This window comes from Eupeodes corollae, chromosome 1 (assembly GCF_945859685.1).
Source record: "Eupeodes corollae chromosome 1, idEupCoro1.1, whole genome shotgun sequence".
NCBI classification, from domain to species: domain Eukaryota; kingdom Metazoa; phylum Arthropoda; class Insecta; order Diptera; family Syrphidae; genus Eupeodes; species Eupeodes corollae.
The window spans coordinates 111890188-111909593 of record NC_079147.1 but is presented as its reverse complement, the minus strand read 5'-3'; positions in this window follow the sequence as shown (position 1 = coordinate 111909593).

Here is a 19406-nt window from a genome sequence, read left to right as displayed (position 1 = left end):
ATTTTGCAGCTACAACTAAGGAAAAGAAAACGGCCAAATGCTGGTTTTTATTGAGTTAAATTTTACCGTATCACTCAAATTGTCGAATATCTTTGTTGGTTTGGTCGTAAATGAATAACGTCGTCACCGTGAGTAACTTGATACCAAGCTGATATAATTTTGAAAATAATGTAATAACCGATTTTTTTTTATAAATCAAAAAACTGGAAAAAGTTGTTATCACCTCGAATATTTTACCAAAAAAAAATTGTCTCCAAATAAAATTTATGCAACGAAGAATAACGTTTTAGACCTCTGGAAAAATCGAATTGACAATTTTTTTTCCAAAACAAAAACCTTAAAAATCATTACTAAAAGTTGGAAGAAATTGATTTTCGGCTAAAATATCTTTTCAAAAATTCAAGATATTAATTTGAAACTGATTTTATCTTAAAGGAAATATAATTTTCAACATCTTTACTAATTTTTTGTTTAGAAAAATCGAACAGTCAGTTTTTTCATAAAAATGAAAATCGCAGATTTGGTACAAATTGGTGTTCGATTCTCGATATGTCGTGATTAAATGAGGGTATTCACTTCAAAATGATTCGTGATGTTATTCACTGTGCTAAATTTTATCTTAAAATTAATCTCGCGAACAAAAATTTCATCACATGCAAAATATTGTTGGTAGTTTTTCGTCCTCCATAGCTCCAGAACCAGAAGAGATATCAACTTCAAATAAATTTTGTTATACAGATAAAAAGGCAGAAAGATGCAGAAAGGGCTCCCAAGAAAATTGCGTGGGTGGTTTTTTTACCATAGCAGTTTCAAAAAAGGTGAACATTTTGGTTAACCCTAAATATCTTACGAACCAAAAACGGTAGAGACTTGAATTAAATTTTATATAATTAATTGTAACGTGATACCAAACAGGTATATTTTTTGAAAAAAATCAATATAACGGTTTTTTTATAAATCAATAAAACTGAAAAAAAAAATTCGTCACCTCCAAAATTCTACGACTGAAATATGATTTCATCTCTAAAACAATTTTGTGTAACGAAGAATAATGTTTTTGACTTCTGGTAAAATTTTGAGAAAAATCGAATGGACAGTTTTTCTTACAAAAAATAAAAACCTAAAAACAAAATATATGAAAGTTGATAAAAATTGATTTTCGACTCAAATATAATTTCAAAACTTTGAGATATTGGCTTTAATTTATCTTTATCTTTCAAAAAATCTTGTTTTCAACATTCAGTTAAAGTTTGAAAAAAATCTAATTGACAGTTTCTTTACAAAAAATTAAAAACCGAGAAAAAAATTAACAAAAGTTGGTAAAAAATGATTCTCGACTCAAATATCTTTTAAAAACTTTGCGATAATAGTTTCTAACTAATTTTTTCTTATAAGAAATATTGTTTTCAACATTAGGACAATTTTGAGAAAAATCAAATCGACAGTTTTTTTACAAAAAGTAAAAACCTAAAAAAAAATGTATAAAAGTTCGTAAAAATTGATTTTCGACTCAAATATCTCTTGAAAAATTTAAATATTGGCTTTTATTTCCTTTTATGTTTCAAAAAATATTGTTGTTGATATTCAGTAAAATTTTGGAAAAAATTGAATTGACAGTTGTTCTTACAAAAAATGAAACTCTAAAAAAACAATACTAAAAATTTACTTTTGAGTCAAATAGCTTTTCAAAAATTAAAAATATTGGCTTCAAACTTATTTTATTTCACAGAAAATATTGGTTTCGATATTCAGTAATTTTTATATAAAAATTCAACAGTCCGTTTTTTCATAAAAAATAAAATCTACAAAAAATAGTACGCAAATTTGGTAAAAATTGATACGAGTACATATAGACAAACTTTTAAGCAAGACAAATCGACGGACGGGATGGGAAGTTATCAGTGTGGGTCGCATCCCAGCCTCTTTTTTCTTATAAATTCAAAACTTTCAGTTGCGGTAGAGCAAAAGATGTTATCAAAAAAAAATCTTGAAAATCCATCGATATAGAGGTATCAAGACTTATAAAACAACTTTGTTTTTCTGCTATTCATTTACGTTACACCTTAGCTATGTGTGTTATCATATGAACATAAATATTAATTTTCAGAAATTATTAATATAAAATTTTGACACAAAACCGTTAAATAGGTTACACTATGTTTTTGTATCTTTATTTTATACTTAATTATGTTAATATTTCTGCTAATCCGTAGAGCATTCAGTTAATTTATAACTTGAAACAAAATAAGTTTCAGTTTAGGATAGTAATTGCTTTATAAATGTTGTCGGCAGTAGCACATTTTTGTATTTTAATATATTTTCTGATTAGTTTTATGAGTGCCAATTTTAACTTTCCCCTTTAGAAGTTTTGCTTAAGGTATTATACATATGTAGTAGCAACATTTTGAATTGAATTAAATATTTTGAAATAATTTAAATAAATAAGAAATTATGATAAGTTCTAACTTAATTTTAAACAAATTCTTGTCTAGGTCATCAAAGTATTTAAGCATCATTATCAGAACGTTAAGCGATTAGTGGTTACTAATGAATGGCTAAAAAGAGCAAACTTAAATCATAGAGTTTATGTTATCAATTTCTAAAGAGATGCATTTCAATAGGGCTTAAAACAGAAGTTGAATAAAAATTACATATTTAAAGAGAAAACTGACCTCAATTTCTGTGATAAACAAAATGTAAAATTTGAAGTATTTTAAACATACAAATTTGGCCACTTGATTAAAGTTAAATGACTATTTTGAAGCGTATCTAACTCAGCTTACTATAAGCTACTCTACGCATCTGACGAATTTTTTAAAATCTATTTTTTGTAACCACAATGTGTTATTCTAACCTCTAAAAAAGTCTTTCTCTCTAGAAAAAAAATTAAAAATAAAATTGTTTGAATTTCACATTCCACCATAATACACCGCAATGTGCCCATAATTGAAATACTCAAGCCAGCCAGATATATTAGCTCATCTATAAAATTTACATAGCTTAAGCTATGCCTATTCTCTGATTCTCGTAGCATTAGAACCACAGTAAGACGCGATGCGATGAAACGGCAAGGGTTAGGGGACTTCTCTGACTTGGCTTCTAATACTTGCTATTATAGCTTCAAGTTTCATCTCATATTCTTTCTTATAAACTAAACAGAATGGCTCTTGTGCTATTTTCCGATTAATTTCTTCTAAAAGATGTCACATGCAAATGCTTGTCTTTGACTCTGACCAATAAGGAAAAACAGACGCAGATAATGTAAATAAAATGTCGTGTGCAATTTGAAAGGGGCTCGCCGCGGCGATGCCGAAGCCCCAACGACAATCTGTAGGTATGACTCTCTCTACCATAAGTCTATACAACCTACAGATAGATAGGTAAGTACAAACAGAAGACCAGTATCTATAGATACTCTAAGTACCATGTTCAATTGAGAATAAGTTTGTGTGTCGGATGCAAGTACAAAAATGCTGTTCGTTTTGAGTCTTTTTCTTAAAGCTTTGTTTATCAAGTTTGGTGCACTGCTGGAAATCGCGACAAGGTTGACTATATATATCTTTAACGGGTGCTCTTATTTGAACGATGGGGAGCCAAATGATGCGTTGCGTAGGTTATTATTATGGGTTGGATAATATTTTATACCTTCATCATCATAAATAAATTGGACGACTGTGAGACATACAAAAATAACTACACACTTTGTAGATGCATTCAAAAAAGAAGGTTATCAGATTTGGAATACATAGTTTCTTTTAATGTATTTTCACTTTAAAAAATGGGGTGTTATCGCATCAATAGTTAAAAAAATTGTAAGCATGCATATAATATTTTTAAAAGGGTAAAAATTAGATTTGGAATACATAGTTTCTTTTAATGTATTTTCACTTTAAAAAATGGGGTGTTATCGCATCAATAGTTAAAAAAATTGTAAGCATGCATATAATATTTTTAAAAGGGTAAAAATTAGTTTTATGAAAATTTCTATTCGTGCATAAAAGGACTTGGAAGTCACTATCTTCTTTTATTCTTAAGGGTTCAGTTCAAAAATTTAAATTTTAGTACCTTTTGCTTTTTTATGTTTCAGATTTTTTTTTTAATGTATTAAATTAATAACGAAATTTTGTATAAGGAGAAGAACATTTGAAGTCAATATTTTTTTTTTTTTTTTTAAATACTTTGGCCGAAAATAATTGTTACCAAGTTCTAAGATGTTTTTTGCAGGCTCTTGTGTTTCTTTAAAAATATTGTCAATCGAGTTTTGCCCAAAAATTACAAATTGTAAACAACGATATTTTCTGCAGAATTAAATAATTTTTCAGTTAGATTAGTTTACGTTAAAGTGGCTATCAGTGATGGAGTATTACACACTTAGGCCAGATTAATAGCGCATTGTGATACCACATGAATTTAAGGCTTTCTTCTAAACTCAATGGAATCAGTTTGATTCCCCTACGAAACGTGAAAGACTTCTTATGTTAATATGATTGAGATCATTGAGTTATTGAAGAATTCTCATAGGTAGTTCTTGCATTTTTGAGCCAGGGCAGGGCATGTACAGTGGAGGTGAAGAACGGTTTCCTCCTCTTTCTAATCCAAACAGCTCCTCCAAAAGTCATTTGAGAATACGCCTAGCCAAGTGGCGTGCATTTCTATAAGACAGTGCCCGGTTATGACACCGATTATCGAGTTAATATGCGTTTTGCTTAGGGGAAGGAAGCAACTTGAGCGCTTTAAATCTGTCCTAATGACCTGTATTGTCTCCATGGCCCAGCACTCACCTTTTAAAGAGTTTGTAGAGACAGAGCACAGAGATTTGATAGCGATCTGACTATCTGAGAAAATACGGATATCAGATGTCGATATCACGTTTTCCTTAATCCAGCACAAGAATTCTTTTATCGCCAAAAGTTCCACCTGGAACACGCTACAATGTGTTTGAGAAAGCGGTATGTGAGATTTAATTTCAGTCGTTCAGACCATAAATCACCAACGCGCTCGATGACAGGCGGAGTCATAACACTTACTGGCAGCGTTGAATTGGCGTCGAACTGCCTAACAAATAGATTAGGTTTCTCTAAAGATCTAACAAGTGAAGTGTCATTGACAACGAGCGTAGGAACTGACGAAGAGAAAGAATTCCTCATGTTTTTTTCATTCCCATGAGAATCAAACTTGTGGTCATATCAAAGCTGGCGTCAACGTCACTATCGAGGAAGCATAGTGACCAGTTAAAGATCCTAAAATAATTATTGAGACCGTCCCAGTTACCTTTTTCGTATTGCCAAAAGTTCTCTTAGGCCTCTTTCACGAGACGGTTTTATCCGTACGGTTTTTATCCGTGAGCCATCAATAGTAAACAAATAAAATTAACTAAAGCTTTCACACTGGACGGAGACGGGTTTTTTCCGTACGGACGATTTAAAACAGCCGTCTTAACGACTGAAATATACGGCAACCGTCGCTTAGCTGTCTTATCAGTGGCATACGTGACTACGCGAAATCATTCACAAAAGACGATTTTTATTCGTCTGCCGTCCGTTTTTGTGGTCACTTGGGCTAAAGCATTTTAATATTTAAATATCTAAAATATAACTAAACGTAGACGATTCACGGAAAAATACGCTATGTGTGAAAACAAAGTCCGTACAGAAAAAAATCGTACGGATTTTAACTCTTTCTTTAACTGGAGAGTTTTGACACAATGGTCAGATGAACCTAAAAGAGATAAAACACTAATAGTGTACTTACGAGGGTCAGAGGAAAGAAACAAGTCAAGAGGACATTCCGCGTCCGATATTCGAGTGGGCTCGTTGTCCAGCTGAGTTAGGTGTTAAACTCAGCGAAGATCTCAGCACACACTCGTTCTGGACCAAAATTATTTGTGTCGTCAACGGTTTTTAACTTCCCATAAGAAGTTATTGTTATCGGTCTGATTCGTTGAATTAAAAATGTTGACATTTCTCGTCGTTTCAAGGTTTTTTTCGTGCGTCCGTACGCTCAGGAAGTTTTTTTTTGTAGTCCATAGATCAAGAACAGAAGGTACAAAAAGGTCTCTCAAATTTCCTTTTTTTTTTTTAATACATCAAAAAAAAAACTGACAAAAAAATAATTGTCATCTCAAATATTTAACGAACAAAAAATGGTTATATCTCTGAAATAATTGTATGCAACGAAAATAACGTTTTGACATCATGTTTTTAGAAAAATCAAACTTATAGTTTTATTAAATATAAAATTGTGTAAAAGTGGAATGGTTCGTTTTTCAGGAAAAAGATGTGAAAGATTCTATCGAATCGCATTTGGGGTATTCTGTAGTCTGTGTGGTTTGGAATTGATTCTTAAAACTTAAGATTTACGGAGTTGCCAATGTTGTTATTAACCCACTACAATGAGGCCTTAAGGTAAATAGCAGAGCTTACAACTAATTGCTTGCTTGAACTTTATTTAATTTGTCGTGGTTTATAGCTTTTTCTAATGCCATCCACCACAGTACTGCCACACCCTACATCGGGTCCTGCAGATTTAAATAGTTCGAAGCTGTTTAAGGACCATTGTAGCTCTAGCTGTCCAAGGTGGGGTTCTAGTAGTACCAGGAAAATAAGTTACCAGAAGTAAGTTCAGCGATTCTTCACTTGAAATTTTCCAGGAGTTATCTACATTTTTCAGGCAACTTTGCATCGCTGGAATAGTTGTTCGTAGCCTATAGGCCAGTGGTCTCCAATTAGTTTGGCTCAGGGTCCGTTTTAAGAAATGAAATGACCATCGTGACCAGCACATTTTATTTACAAGACAAAATATTTATTAAACAAATGTTATTTTGTTACATAGGTATCAATGCAAAAAATGAAATTTTTTGTTGCGAATTATCTGCCTGAAGTTTGGAGTACAATTGGTGGAAGCTATCGACATTAAATCCTGGAGATGTTCAGTAATAAGTCGAGATCGAAATTTATTCTTAAAAAAACTTAATTTTCGAAATGGTGCTTTAAATATACATATATGTCGATCCAAACAGAGTAAGAAGTTAAAAAGCTAATTTTTAATATTTTGGATATTTATTACCACACACTGGAAACTTCCGATTGTTTGGGTGTTAAAACTGTGTTTTCTTTTAAATCGATCTTTTCCATCTGCAGATTAGGATTATCACTTCCGAAAGCATCATTCATTTCCAAGATCATTAATAAAGAGATCAAGTTTTCGAGAAAAACTTTTGACATCTGACATGAGCTCGCATACCAGCTTTCCCTTGCCTTGAAGTTTAAGGTTCAGGTCATTGATATGTTTAAAAGCATCCGGTAAGAAAGCAATGACCGCAACATATTCGTTTAGAAAACCTAAGTAACTGTTAACTAAAGCCTGATCACTGTTAAAAAGATATGTCTTCAAGTGTTGTAAAATGCTGAAGAATCTTTCTAAAACGCAGCCTTTACTTAACTATCTGACGTTATTATTCAACAGTACATCGTCATAAGCATCAACTTCTTCAAGAAATGATTTTAATTCACGATACTGCAATGATGATTAGCAGGAAGAAAGTTTACTATTTTCATCACTTATTGCATAATACGCTTAAAGTTATGATTGAGTTTTAGCAAAGCATAGTTTGATGAATAATACTGTGGTATAGGAAATCCAATTTTCATTACATCTCTTATTGTTTCTCAACAGGTAAACTAGTCCTTTTTTATTCCCAAACATTTCTGGCGCACCGTCAGCAGTAACTGATAAGAGCTTCTTCAAGTCTAACTCATCATTTTCAAAATAATCCATCACTGATTTGATCATGTCTTCTCCTCAGGTTCTTCCTAAGAGCGGCAAAAGAACTAATATCTCCTGAACAAAAGTTTCTCTCGTTTTGTCCAGGTAGCGTACGAAAATAATTAACTTTGCCGTATCAGTGACATCGCATGATCCATCCATAGCCAAGGCGTAATAATTTGCATTATTTAACTGCCGTTTCAAATCACAATGCCAAAACGTGTGTATTTCGCCTCAACAACACCCTTTTTGTTCTCAAATAAAGCATTAGCCGCATCAAGAAAGCATTCTTTAACTACGTCAGGATCAGTAAATGGTTTTATATGCTTAGCCAGAATCCAAGAAATACGTAAAGAAGCCTCACCACATTTTTCCTGCTCAGTCATTAAGCGACTTATGATCTGGGTCGAAGATTAGTAACTTGACAGTAAACTTGTAATTTTAGACTTACGCAGATCCCTACGAAGTGGAAAGTTTCCGTCAAATGATGATGTGTTTGGTATCATAATTTCGTTTTATATTCGAGCTCTTAATATTGTACCAGAACGATTTGGTAGCGTAGAACAATGTTCATTCCGGCAAAAACTGTCTAATTTTATCTTCAACTTTTCTTTTTTTTTCGGTTCTAGCTGTTCGCTTCTCACTATTGTAAACAGCTAGGTATTTACACTCGTAAAGTAAACAAGTAAACGTTATATTTATTTTAGCGCGCCTTGCGGCGTCTCAAAATCAAAATAAAACAATGACTTCCCGGCGGTCGGATAAGCTATCACGTGATGAATTACCCCCGCGCTCGCTACACTCGGCGCAATCCGCGAACTCTTTTTCGCTCGTTCGTAACTTCGCCCGGCCGGTTTCGAATTGACGTTAACAAAGATAATGTGGGGGTATATTATTATTAAATTACGTACAGCACGCGTCAATCTATTTGGGACAACGATAGTTATTTATATCGGAAGTAGTCTTTAGTGTTAGTTACTGTGTTCTCGCGAGTCCGCACATAATAAGTCAGGCGTCCGGATGTGCACATCGGTCCACCATTTGGCGACCCCTGAAAGTTTCTTCTATCCTGCCACAGAAGAACTACTAGGAAGATCGCTTAGATTTGCTTAGAGCGTTCCTATAACTTTTCAGGGATTCTTTATAAGAATCCCAGTAAAAAGCTAGTCTTGTGGCTTTGGCTCGGTTAAAGAGTTTCCTACATTGACTTCTCAGCGAGTTTAGCTCTTAGGTCCAGGACTTCTTGTCGAGTTTTAGTTAATTCTTTCATTTCATATTTTCTCGAGCTATTCGAGTCGAAAACGTATTTTTACCAGTTTTCAGTAGTATTTTTAAAGGTTTTTATTTTTGTTAAAAAAAAACTGCCAAAAAGTAGCCTTGTCCTGTAAACCTCTGAAAAAGTCGTTAAAAATCAAAAAATATATATTTGATGGACTTTCTTGATGCCTATTTTTGTTTCATGAAAATCTGTGTGTCATTTGAATCCACACTGAATCAAACTTTTTCAAATAATTGAAAGAAATCACATCTTAAAATAAAAATGAAGTAGATTTATCATCTTCAAAAAAAGTACAAATGACTAACTTTAATCCTTATTGTTAAGTTGCCTTTTGTTATTTTAATTTGCGGTGATTTTGAATAGATGTTGCAAATAACTTAAAGTTATAAATTTTCTAAACAAATACGAGTATATTATGTTCTATAGGAGTTTGTAATGCATCTGACCAGTGACTTGCGTCAAATACCTTTTAAATTCTCTAACTATTAAACTGCCGGAAGATTTGACAATTCTTATATTTATTTTGTCTGTGATTTATTACAACTTCTTTCTTTCTTTGATATATTATAATAATCTTAGTTAAAATATTTCGTACAAAAACAAGTTGGGATTCCTCTTTTCAGTCTTCATATTTACGTCGCATTAAAAAAATTATAAAATACAAAAACAAATCTACTTTAACGACGACGCGACGTGACGTTCGACAACTTCTTCAATTTTTCCATTAAATAAATCGATTCAAATTAATTTGTCACAGATTACGGGAAAGTGCTACTGGCACGCCATCATCATCATCATCATCAACATCATCAAAAGATTCCCTTTCAAAGGAAAACCATTAAAACTATATTGGAGAGCCGGGAGTTGGGAGTCGGGATTCTGGAGAAGGAGTTATATCTAAGCATTTTTAGCGTTGTGGTAGCTTTAGCCTGTAGTAAAGTTGTAGTCGTCGGTCGTTTGGCTGTCCACATGAAGGAAGTTGCTTTTCTTGTTATGCCAAGAATAGAAAACACGATAGTCATAGATGACAGGTATTTAGCGGTAGCAACAAGTGCGGCATTTTTTTATAGTCACGTCTTATCAATGGTGGCTTTGGCTTTAGCTTTGACTTTGGCAGCTATTGGCTTGCCTATGTCTGCTTTGAGAAGATAGCCCTATGGTGATGTACAGAGCCGCACAGACATAATGGTTCAGTTTTTCAAAGAGTTGCAATTGATCCATGCGGCTTGGATGGCTGGCTGGCTAGCTGAGACTGGCTGCAACAAATTGCTGCATGCCAAGAAGCCGACGCGGCGGCGATAGGCGATCGGCGACAACTTGATTTGAAGCTGCTGCATAGCCAATCGACAAATTACTGCTATTAGAGCTATTTAAGTTGTTATACTATACAAGAGTACGACCAACAACGACGACGACGATGACGAAGACGCGACGTTTAGGTACCTACTATGATATCACATCAGTTTGGCATACTATTGGTATTGGCCTCTTGGGTACATTTGAATGATTGGCTTCGGCATCAGCTGTAGCTTCTGTTTCTATTCAGTTTGTTGAGTTTTTTAATTCATACAAAAATAAGGTGATTTTATGAACGACAAACAAGATGCACGATCGCATGATGAAGAAGTGATTATTTTGTTCCTTTAGCAAATCAATAAGTAGTTAAAGAGGCGGCTGACAAACAGTAATGAATCGTTTAGAAGAGTATTTAGACTTGACTTTTGAAAGATGCATATTTTTAATGCAAACCATTAGACATTTAATATTCTATAAGCTCTTTGTGAACGATAGAGAGAGAATGTATAATATTAAATATGGGGAATAATTGCAGTATTTATAACTTCGTTGGCTTACTTTGAAATGGTAAAATTAAATATCTTACAAGAACAAGAACTCTCAATCTTAAGGCTTTAATTACGAAGAAGGGCTGATCACAATCTAATGTGTTTTAAGAATTTGTCCCAACAAATATGGAATAGCGGGAAATTAACTTATCGAAATAAATGGTTTGTGGGTTCTAACCTCAGTGGAAGGTTCTAGGGGTAGCAAACGAGAGAGAGGGAGGAGAGGAGTTTCCACTAAGCACCTATCTTTATCCATATGAGCAGGGCCCTAGATATGACATTAAAATCGTCTTATGATATTTTAACGCCAAGCTACGAAAAGAAGACATCTTTGGAGGTACAATCGGGAGATATAACCTACACGACATCACCTCCGACAACGGATTTAAGTTGAAAGATTTCGCAGCGAGGTGAGACGAAGCTTGTACGCAGTTCATACAAGAACATTTCCTGATAAATCAACTGACCACATTACGATCGACGCACGATGTCCCAACATTCCGAAGAGCCAATATTGACTCGAACCACTACCTCGTTGTAGCCAAGGTGCGGCTATGGATATTCCGATCCAAGCCAAATCAATGCCGGAGAGGCGCACACAGCTAAACAACAGGCACACAAAAAGGTGCTGCACAGAAGGATCAAAACTGCTCACGAGCTCTACAGGCAGAAGGGGAGAGAAGGGAACTGACTTATTAGATGGAAAAAAGGGAGCATGAGAAACACGCGATCGAGGAAATAGAGAGATATCACAACAGGGATGAATTTCATCAATTTTACGAAAAAGTAAAAAAGTTTCCTAAAGGATCTAGCCACGAACCAAATTTTGTTAAGACGATCAGGAAAAGGTCGTAGTAGAACCGCCTTCTCGCCTTGTGGTACCCGTGGCATGATGGTTAGTGCGTTGGACTGTCATGCTAGAGGTCTTGGGTTCAATCCCTGCCTATGCCATCTAAAGTCTTTTCATGGGTACTGCCTCTTGCGAGGAATTGACAAATTCTCCAAGAGTAACTATTGTCATGAAAAAGTGCTTTCTCAAAATTAGCCGTTCGGAGTCGGCATATAAACTGTAGGTCCCCTCCATTCCTGACAACATTACTCGCACACAGGATTGGTTGAGAGTTGTAAGTCACTAGGCCTTGGTTCTCTACGGACTGTCGCGCCACCCAATTTTTTTTTTTTTTAGAACCGCCTTCTCGACCTCGTCAAAGTGAAGATATATCGAAACAAAGTTGCTGGAGCTCACGGCATTGCTGCCGAATTATTCAATAATTAGTAAGGAGTATGGACCAACTCATCTGCAAAATATGGTCGAAAGAAATTTGCCCGATGAGTGGCATCTCAACATAGTTCACACAAGGAAGGAGAACCTCTAAATTTCGCCAGCTATAGATGCATCAGTCTCCTAATATAAGATCCTTTTTGAAATATTATGTGAACGTCTGAAGCTGTTCGTGAACAACTTGATGAGTCTATATGAGTGTGGCTTCAGACCAGTCAAATCAAAACCCATCTCTTTATCGATTTCAAAGCTGCGTAAGCATCTGTAGGAAAGAGATGTACAGAGCAATGTCTAGTATTGGCTACCCTGAAAAAAAATTTGTCCGTTTGTGCAGAATGACGATGGAGAATGCACGCTGCTCTTTCAAGGCTGGAAAAGGTCTAACCGATGCATTTTATATCAAAAAAGGTTTTAAAAAAGGCGATGTATACTCTCATGCTTCTTTTTAAACATCGTTTTGAAAAGAATTGTGCAGAACTCAACCATCAACACTAGAAGCACAATCATCAAAATGTCCCTCCATTTATTCGGATACTCAGATGACAATTGGAAGATCAGATCGTGATATCAGTTGAGCGTTTTTGAGTATTGCGACGGAAGAGGAGAAGATGGGGCAAGACCAAATATATTCTGTCATCAAAAAAGAACATTGAACAACGACGACTTGGACAAAACGTCATTATTGCCAGCAATAACTTTCAGGTTTTTAAGGACTTTGTCTACCTTGGCACTGCTATAAAGTCAGACAAAGACAGCACTGAAATCAAACGGAGAAGAACACCTGCAAATCGATGCTTCTTTCGACCCAGAAAGCATTTGAGTAGTAAAGTCCTCTCTAGAGTATTTTAATTCACCATCTTAAAGACGCTCATCAACCGGGTTGTCATTTATGGCGCTGATGCTTGGACCCTTTCAAAGAAAGATGAGAGCATGTTAGGCTGCTTCGAGAGAAGCAACAAACTGTTCGGGCTATACAGTGACTACGAGCTGGTTAAAAAAATAAAAGTCCAACGTTTTAGATGCTTGGGTCATGTAGAGCGAACGGACATCAATGCTACAGCCCAGAAGGTCTTCGAATTTCCCGAAAGTCGGCGCAGTAGAGGAAGGCATTTTTGATCTCAGGCATCTTCAATTTGTATAAGACTTTTACCAAACTATAATGGGTTCTTGAAGAACAAACCTATGAGTGTCTTACGTTAGTTTCAGAGTTTTGTCATATTAGTTCATAACAAAAACTCTGACCTTCATGAAGTGTCGTTTTTGCCACAAGCCTTTTGTATTTTTATCCAAGGTCGTTTCTCGCATAGGCATATTTTTATCGTTTTAAAAATGCTAGGCCTATTAATCAAAATGCACTTCGAAGAATAAACACACCTTAACTTAATCAATAAACTTTCTCTTATATCTTCGAACTTTTTTCTATGCCTTATAAACATATTAATACCAAAGTAAATAATTCCTTCTTCTTTAAGATAGCAATGAATCAGCAAAGTTAAGGCTTGTCAGAACAAAAAGTGTTGTGGTCAATAAACGGCTAGTTCATGGTAATCATCAATTTATTATTATTAATAAAACATACCTACCTTTATAATAAGCAAATCGAACTTCCGCTATTACGGTCATTGGCTAATGATAGATTAATATAATTAATTGATAATTTCAAGCCCATCATCGTCATTAAACATTAATGTTTTTTATTGAAGATCCAACACCTCAAGACAATAAAGAGTTTGACAGAAAAAGAGAAGCTTAAACAAATCTTCTTTTTATGTTTGATGGCGTGGTGTGGGAAAAATCATGATGGCTTGACATTGAAGAAAGGCGATAGGCGAAAAATTCAAACAAACCAAAAAGATTACAATCTTTATCATTGTTTTTTATTGAACCGAGGTAACATATTATAATTGTTGTAGGTACAACTGTGCAAATAAATAATTATTTCTTCTTTTATTTTTAGCAAAGTCATGTAGGTACATATGAGTCCATTCAATGGATGGACCAATGGACCACACCAACTACATACATCTTCAATTTTGAAATCGGCTTTGAGGTGTCACCACAGCTTTTCTTCTTAAGAGTTTTGTTTAAACTTTCAAATTTTTTGATTTGATTTGTTTGCTAAAATCAATGAACTTCACCTCTGCTCTGAGCCTCTTTCCTTTTTCTTTTGTTGGTTTTGTTAATCTTGATTTATCAGCAATCTTTCACTGATTTCTACACGATACAATGTTCGAAAATTATCAAGTTGTTTTGTAACCGATTATGTGACTGTGCAAAGGTCAATTTATTACGAAAATACTGTATACAATTTGGACCTTTCGACGGTAAGCTTATAGTAGATTTTTAAATCTTTTAGATCAAATAAATACAAATTTATAACCAGGAATTTAAAGTGACAATGTTTTAAGGAAGGATGAGTTTATTTAAGGAAACGACAGTCTTATATAAATGAAGTTATTTGAGTGTTATTGCACTTCGACAATAGACGCCTTATATTTTAACAACAAAACCGAAAAAGGCTCAATAATCAGTGATTTTTGTTTGCTTAAAAATAACCTGACCTGGTTTGTATTTTTTTTTCGATGTATTAATGCTATTAGAATGAATGAATTATGATTATTGGTCTTTTATAACTCTATTTCATACATAGATTGTCGCTCATGATTAATGCTTCGATTTGACAACTATTGTCGCTAGTCTTTTGAAAACCTTTATGTTTATAAAATTCATATAGTATAGTGAACGCCTAACTTGAAACTAATTGAATGAAGCATATACACTTTGTATTATGAGACCGATGGTGGGTCCAGACTTTTATAAAGGTTGTATGGGGTGGCAATGGTGTTCACAAAGTTAACATAAAGACCAGTTTTTGGACACGGCTCAAACAAATTTAAATTACATTTATACATTTCAAGGGCTAAAGTAACAACGTAAGTTATTTGATTTTTTTTAAAGCGCTGTTGTCCTGCAAGGCATTGTATAGCTATTTATATAATTTCAACGACTAACTACTTGTGAAAGCATTTCAAGATTAGAACAGTTTTCTAAATATGCCTTATTTTGGTGCTAAAGTACAATAGCATTTTATTCAGAAATTTTAGAAATTTTGTTAAAAATTAGCTTTTTTTTCCAAAAGTAATATATTGAGTTCTTGTTTCAATTTTTATAAATACAAAAATAAGATACCAAAAACCTGAAAATGAGGAAGGGTCTCAAAAAAATTGAATCTTTTTTCTTATTAAAATTAAATTGTCTGGCTTTCATTTCTTACGTATTTTTTCGGACTCGATTTCAGGGAGTCTATTATTACTATCATTATTGTAAAAAAACTTACAAAATTGTGAGAGTAAAATGTTTGATGCTTGAATTTAACGAAATACTGTGAGCGTCAAAGGAAAGTGTACAGCATTGAACTGCATTTTTACACAACTGTTAAATCAAGAGGATTCGATCTTTGAGAAAAATACTTATGTTATTTTTAAAAGTAGTTAATTATATATACAATACATATATAGCTTAATTTCTTTTTTTTTTTTAATTTATTCAAAATGGGTAAACAAAGTGCAATAGAAACACGACAACATTATGGCAGATGCCATAACACGAACAAAAATTTGGACAAATTTAAAAAGTTCAAAAATGTAAAAGATCGACCTCGTTCCGGAAAGCTATCCGTAAGTGATGAACTTGCTATCGTCAGGGAAGTGTGAAAAAATCCCGCGTCTGTTGCAGTTAAAATTGCCGACATTACCTAATCTTCTGGAGTCAACGTAAGCGCAAGCTCTATTCGGTGGACGCTCTATAGTATCGGGCTACATGGAAGAGTTCCTCGCAAAAAAGCTATACATTTCTTAAACAAAATAGAAGCGCAGACTTCTTTTTGCAAAGAAATATTAAACAGAAAGTTCTTTATTCTGGGGTAATGTTCTCTTTAGAGACGAGAACAAATTAGAGATTTTTGGTTCAAGAAAACCACCAAAAATATGGAGAACGAAAAAGAACAGAATATGCAGAAACAAATTTAAATTCAACAATTAAGCACGAAGGCGGTTCAGTACTTTATGGGAGCATCTGGATAAGCATATCCGAAAGAGGAACATTTCAAACAGAGAGTCACTAAAGTAAATTCTAGTTGAAAAGTGGCAAAAATTCCCAACCGAATTTACAAGGAAGCTGGTAGAGTCAATGCCCAGACGCATTGATGTTGTTTTAAAGGCGAAAGGGAAGCAGACAGAGCACTAGTTTTAAGTTTTTTGCTTTAAAACTAAAATATTTAGTTTTGTATTGTTTTTTTACGTTATTAATTTCTGTTAAGTTTTATATGGCAATTTATTGAAAATAAACTATCTTAACAAATAACATAAGTATTTTACTAAAATAACGTAATCAATTCCTATTTAAAGCCAATTTTAGGGTTGCGAAAATGCAGCTTAGCTGTACAATTTCTTTTGACGCTTACAGCAGGTGGATTTAGGTAAATAATTTCTCTAAAAATTAAAAACTGGCATAAAATAAAATTTGGGAAGAAACTATGGTGTGGCACTCACAATGTTAAAGCTACTCGTACAATAACGGCCAATTCCTTGAAAAAGTTCTAGTTTTGAAAACTGTGTTTGTTGAGAAATTGGAAATCGGTTGAATTCTAACTAATTTCTTAATGAAGTTCTCAACGTTAGAACTCTGTCTGACATAAAACTTTGAATTATTAGATTTTTGAACACTGTTTAGCAATGTTTTTAATTATTTTAACGTTTTAATGATCAGGTTATAAATATTGTTTTATTAAATTTAAAGTCACCGAATTTTTTTTAATGTGCAATAATAATTAATTGTAATGTTAAGTTATACAGTTATATAAGCCAACAAGCCCAGCTCGCAACAACTTTAAGAGCATAAAAACCATTGGCAGTTTGTCAAGAAATAACTTCAAAGCTCAAACATGAAATTTTTACACTGGCAGACATTTTATTTAGTCAAAGAATTCAATTCGTCTGTGTGAGCATTATGTCCTTTTTAAGAATCTATAATGTTCATTTAGTTATAATATGTGTTGAAAAACCGTATACAAGTTTCAGTGAAAATTATGTTACAGATTAAAATCTGTGTTACTCTCATTGATATGTTTCCAACAACGAACGCGACCCCTTTACCCTTGCCACGTTACTTTCAATACTATCAACTTTGCATGGAAGGCATTAAGTACATAAATCCTGTTTCGATTTCTGTTACCTTAATTCTCTGGTCGCAGATATTATGTTAATCAATAATGCCACAGGTATAGTTACAGCGAGCACTTTAAAAACTTATTATTATTATTAAAAAAAAAACTTGTAAACGACAGAAAAATAAACATTAAAATTAATTTAAATCTACAATTTATTTAATAAACTGAAATCAATGAACAAAATTGTTTACCACTAAATCAAAATTGACAAACTTTTGATGTTTTTGTGACATTCATGTTCTTGAATTTAATGTTTAAATCTCTAAGCAAATTTATTTCAAGGAATTAATTTCTTCAATTTTGTAAGACGCTCAAAGTTTTTATATATGTACTCAATTTTGAAGGGAATTAATTTAAGAAAGCCTTATACTCTTTATGTGAGCGAAAAAAAAATGAGAAGATATTGAAGACGAAAATTAAAAGTCAACTTCAGTTTGTTTTAAGAAAATAAAAAATACTGTTTACTATATATGTATATATTCTGACGATCCCTATTGAAATTTTTCCAAAATTTAAAGTTGTTTGAAAATCTAGTAAGATTATTACCAAGATTTTAGTTTGTTTTTGAAAGACCAACTACTTTTTTGGTGAATATGAATATGAACGTCTAGTTAAGTACGTTTAATAGTAGCCGTGGCATGATTGTTAGTGCATTGGACTGTCATTCGAGAGGTCTTGGGCTCGATCCCTACCTGTGCCACTTAAAGCTTTTTCACGGGTACTGCCTCTTGCGAGGAATTGACAAATTCTCAAAGAATAATTCTTGTCATGAAAAGTGCTTTCCCAAATTTGCCGTTCGGATTCGGCTTACAACTGTAGGTCACACAGGAATGGTTAAGAGTTATCAGTCGATTTGTCTTGCTTAAAAGTTTGTAGGTTTTCGTGTTGGGTTAAAAAAAGTTGTCACTTGAATTATTCTTAAAAACTTTAAAATTACCAACAATATTTTTCATATAAAGAAATAGTTTAGTTTGAAAATCTAGTTTTGTTGAATAGATTTTTAGTCGAAAACAAGTTTATACCAATTTTCGCAGCATTTCTTAAATTTTTATAAATTGGGTGAATGCAACTAATTTGAGGGAACATTAATTTTTACCCAATTTGCGTACTATTTCTCGTAGGTTTTATTAACTTCCCATAGGAAGTTATTGTAATGGGTCCGATTTGTCAAATTGAAAATTTTGACATTTCTCGACGTTTCAAGGTCCCTAGAGTCGAAATAAAAGATTTTTAGAAAGATGTCTGTGCGTGCGTGTGTACGTACGTCCGTACGTCCGTACGTTCGCGACGTTCGCGACGTTTTTTCGTCGTCCATAGCTCAAGAACCAGAAGAGATATCGACTTCAAATAAATTTCGTTATACAGATAATAAGGCAGAAAGATGCAGAAAGGGCTCTCAAGAAAATTGCGTGGTTGGTTTTTTTACCATAGCAGTTTAAAAAAAAGGTGAAAATTTTGGTTAACCCTTAATATCTTACGAACCAAAAACGCTAGAGACTTGAATTAAATTTTATATAATAGACTGTAACGTGATCTCAAAGAAATATATTTTTTGAAAAAAATCTATTTAACGGTTTTTTTTCTAAATCAAAAAAAACTGAAAAAAAAATTTGTCACCTCCTAAATTTAACGACTAACATATGATTTCATCTCCAAAACAATTTTGAGCAACGGAGAATAATGTTTTAAAAATCTGATAAAATTTTGAGAAGAATCGAATTGACAGTTTTTTTTATAAAAAATAAAAATCTAAAAAAACATTACTCAAAGTTCGTAAAAATTAAATATCGATTCAAATATCTTTTCAAAAACTTGAAATTTGGGGTTTAAGCTTATTTAATCTTATAAAAAATATTGTTTTCAACATTCAATAAAATTTTGAGAAAAATTAAATTGACAGTTTTTTTACAAAAAATAAAAACCTAAAAAAAAAATTAATAAAAGTTGGTAAAAATTGATTTTCGACTCAAATATCTTTTCAAAACTTTGAGATATTGGCTTTAATTTACT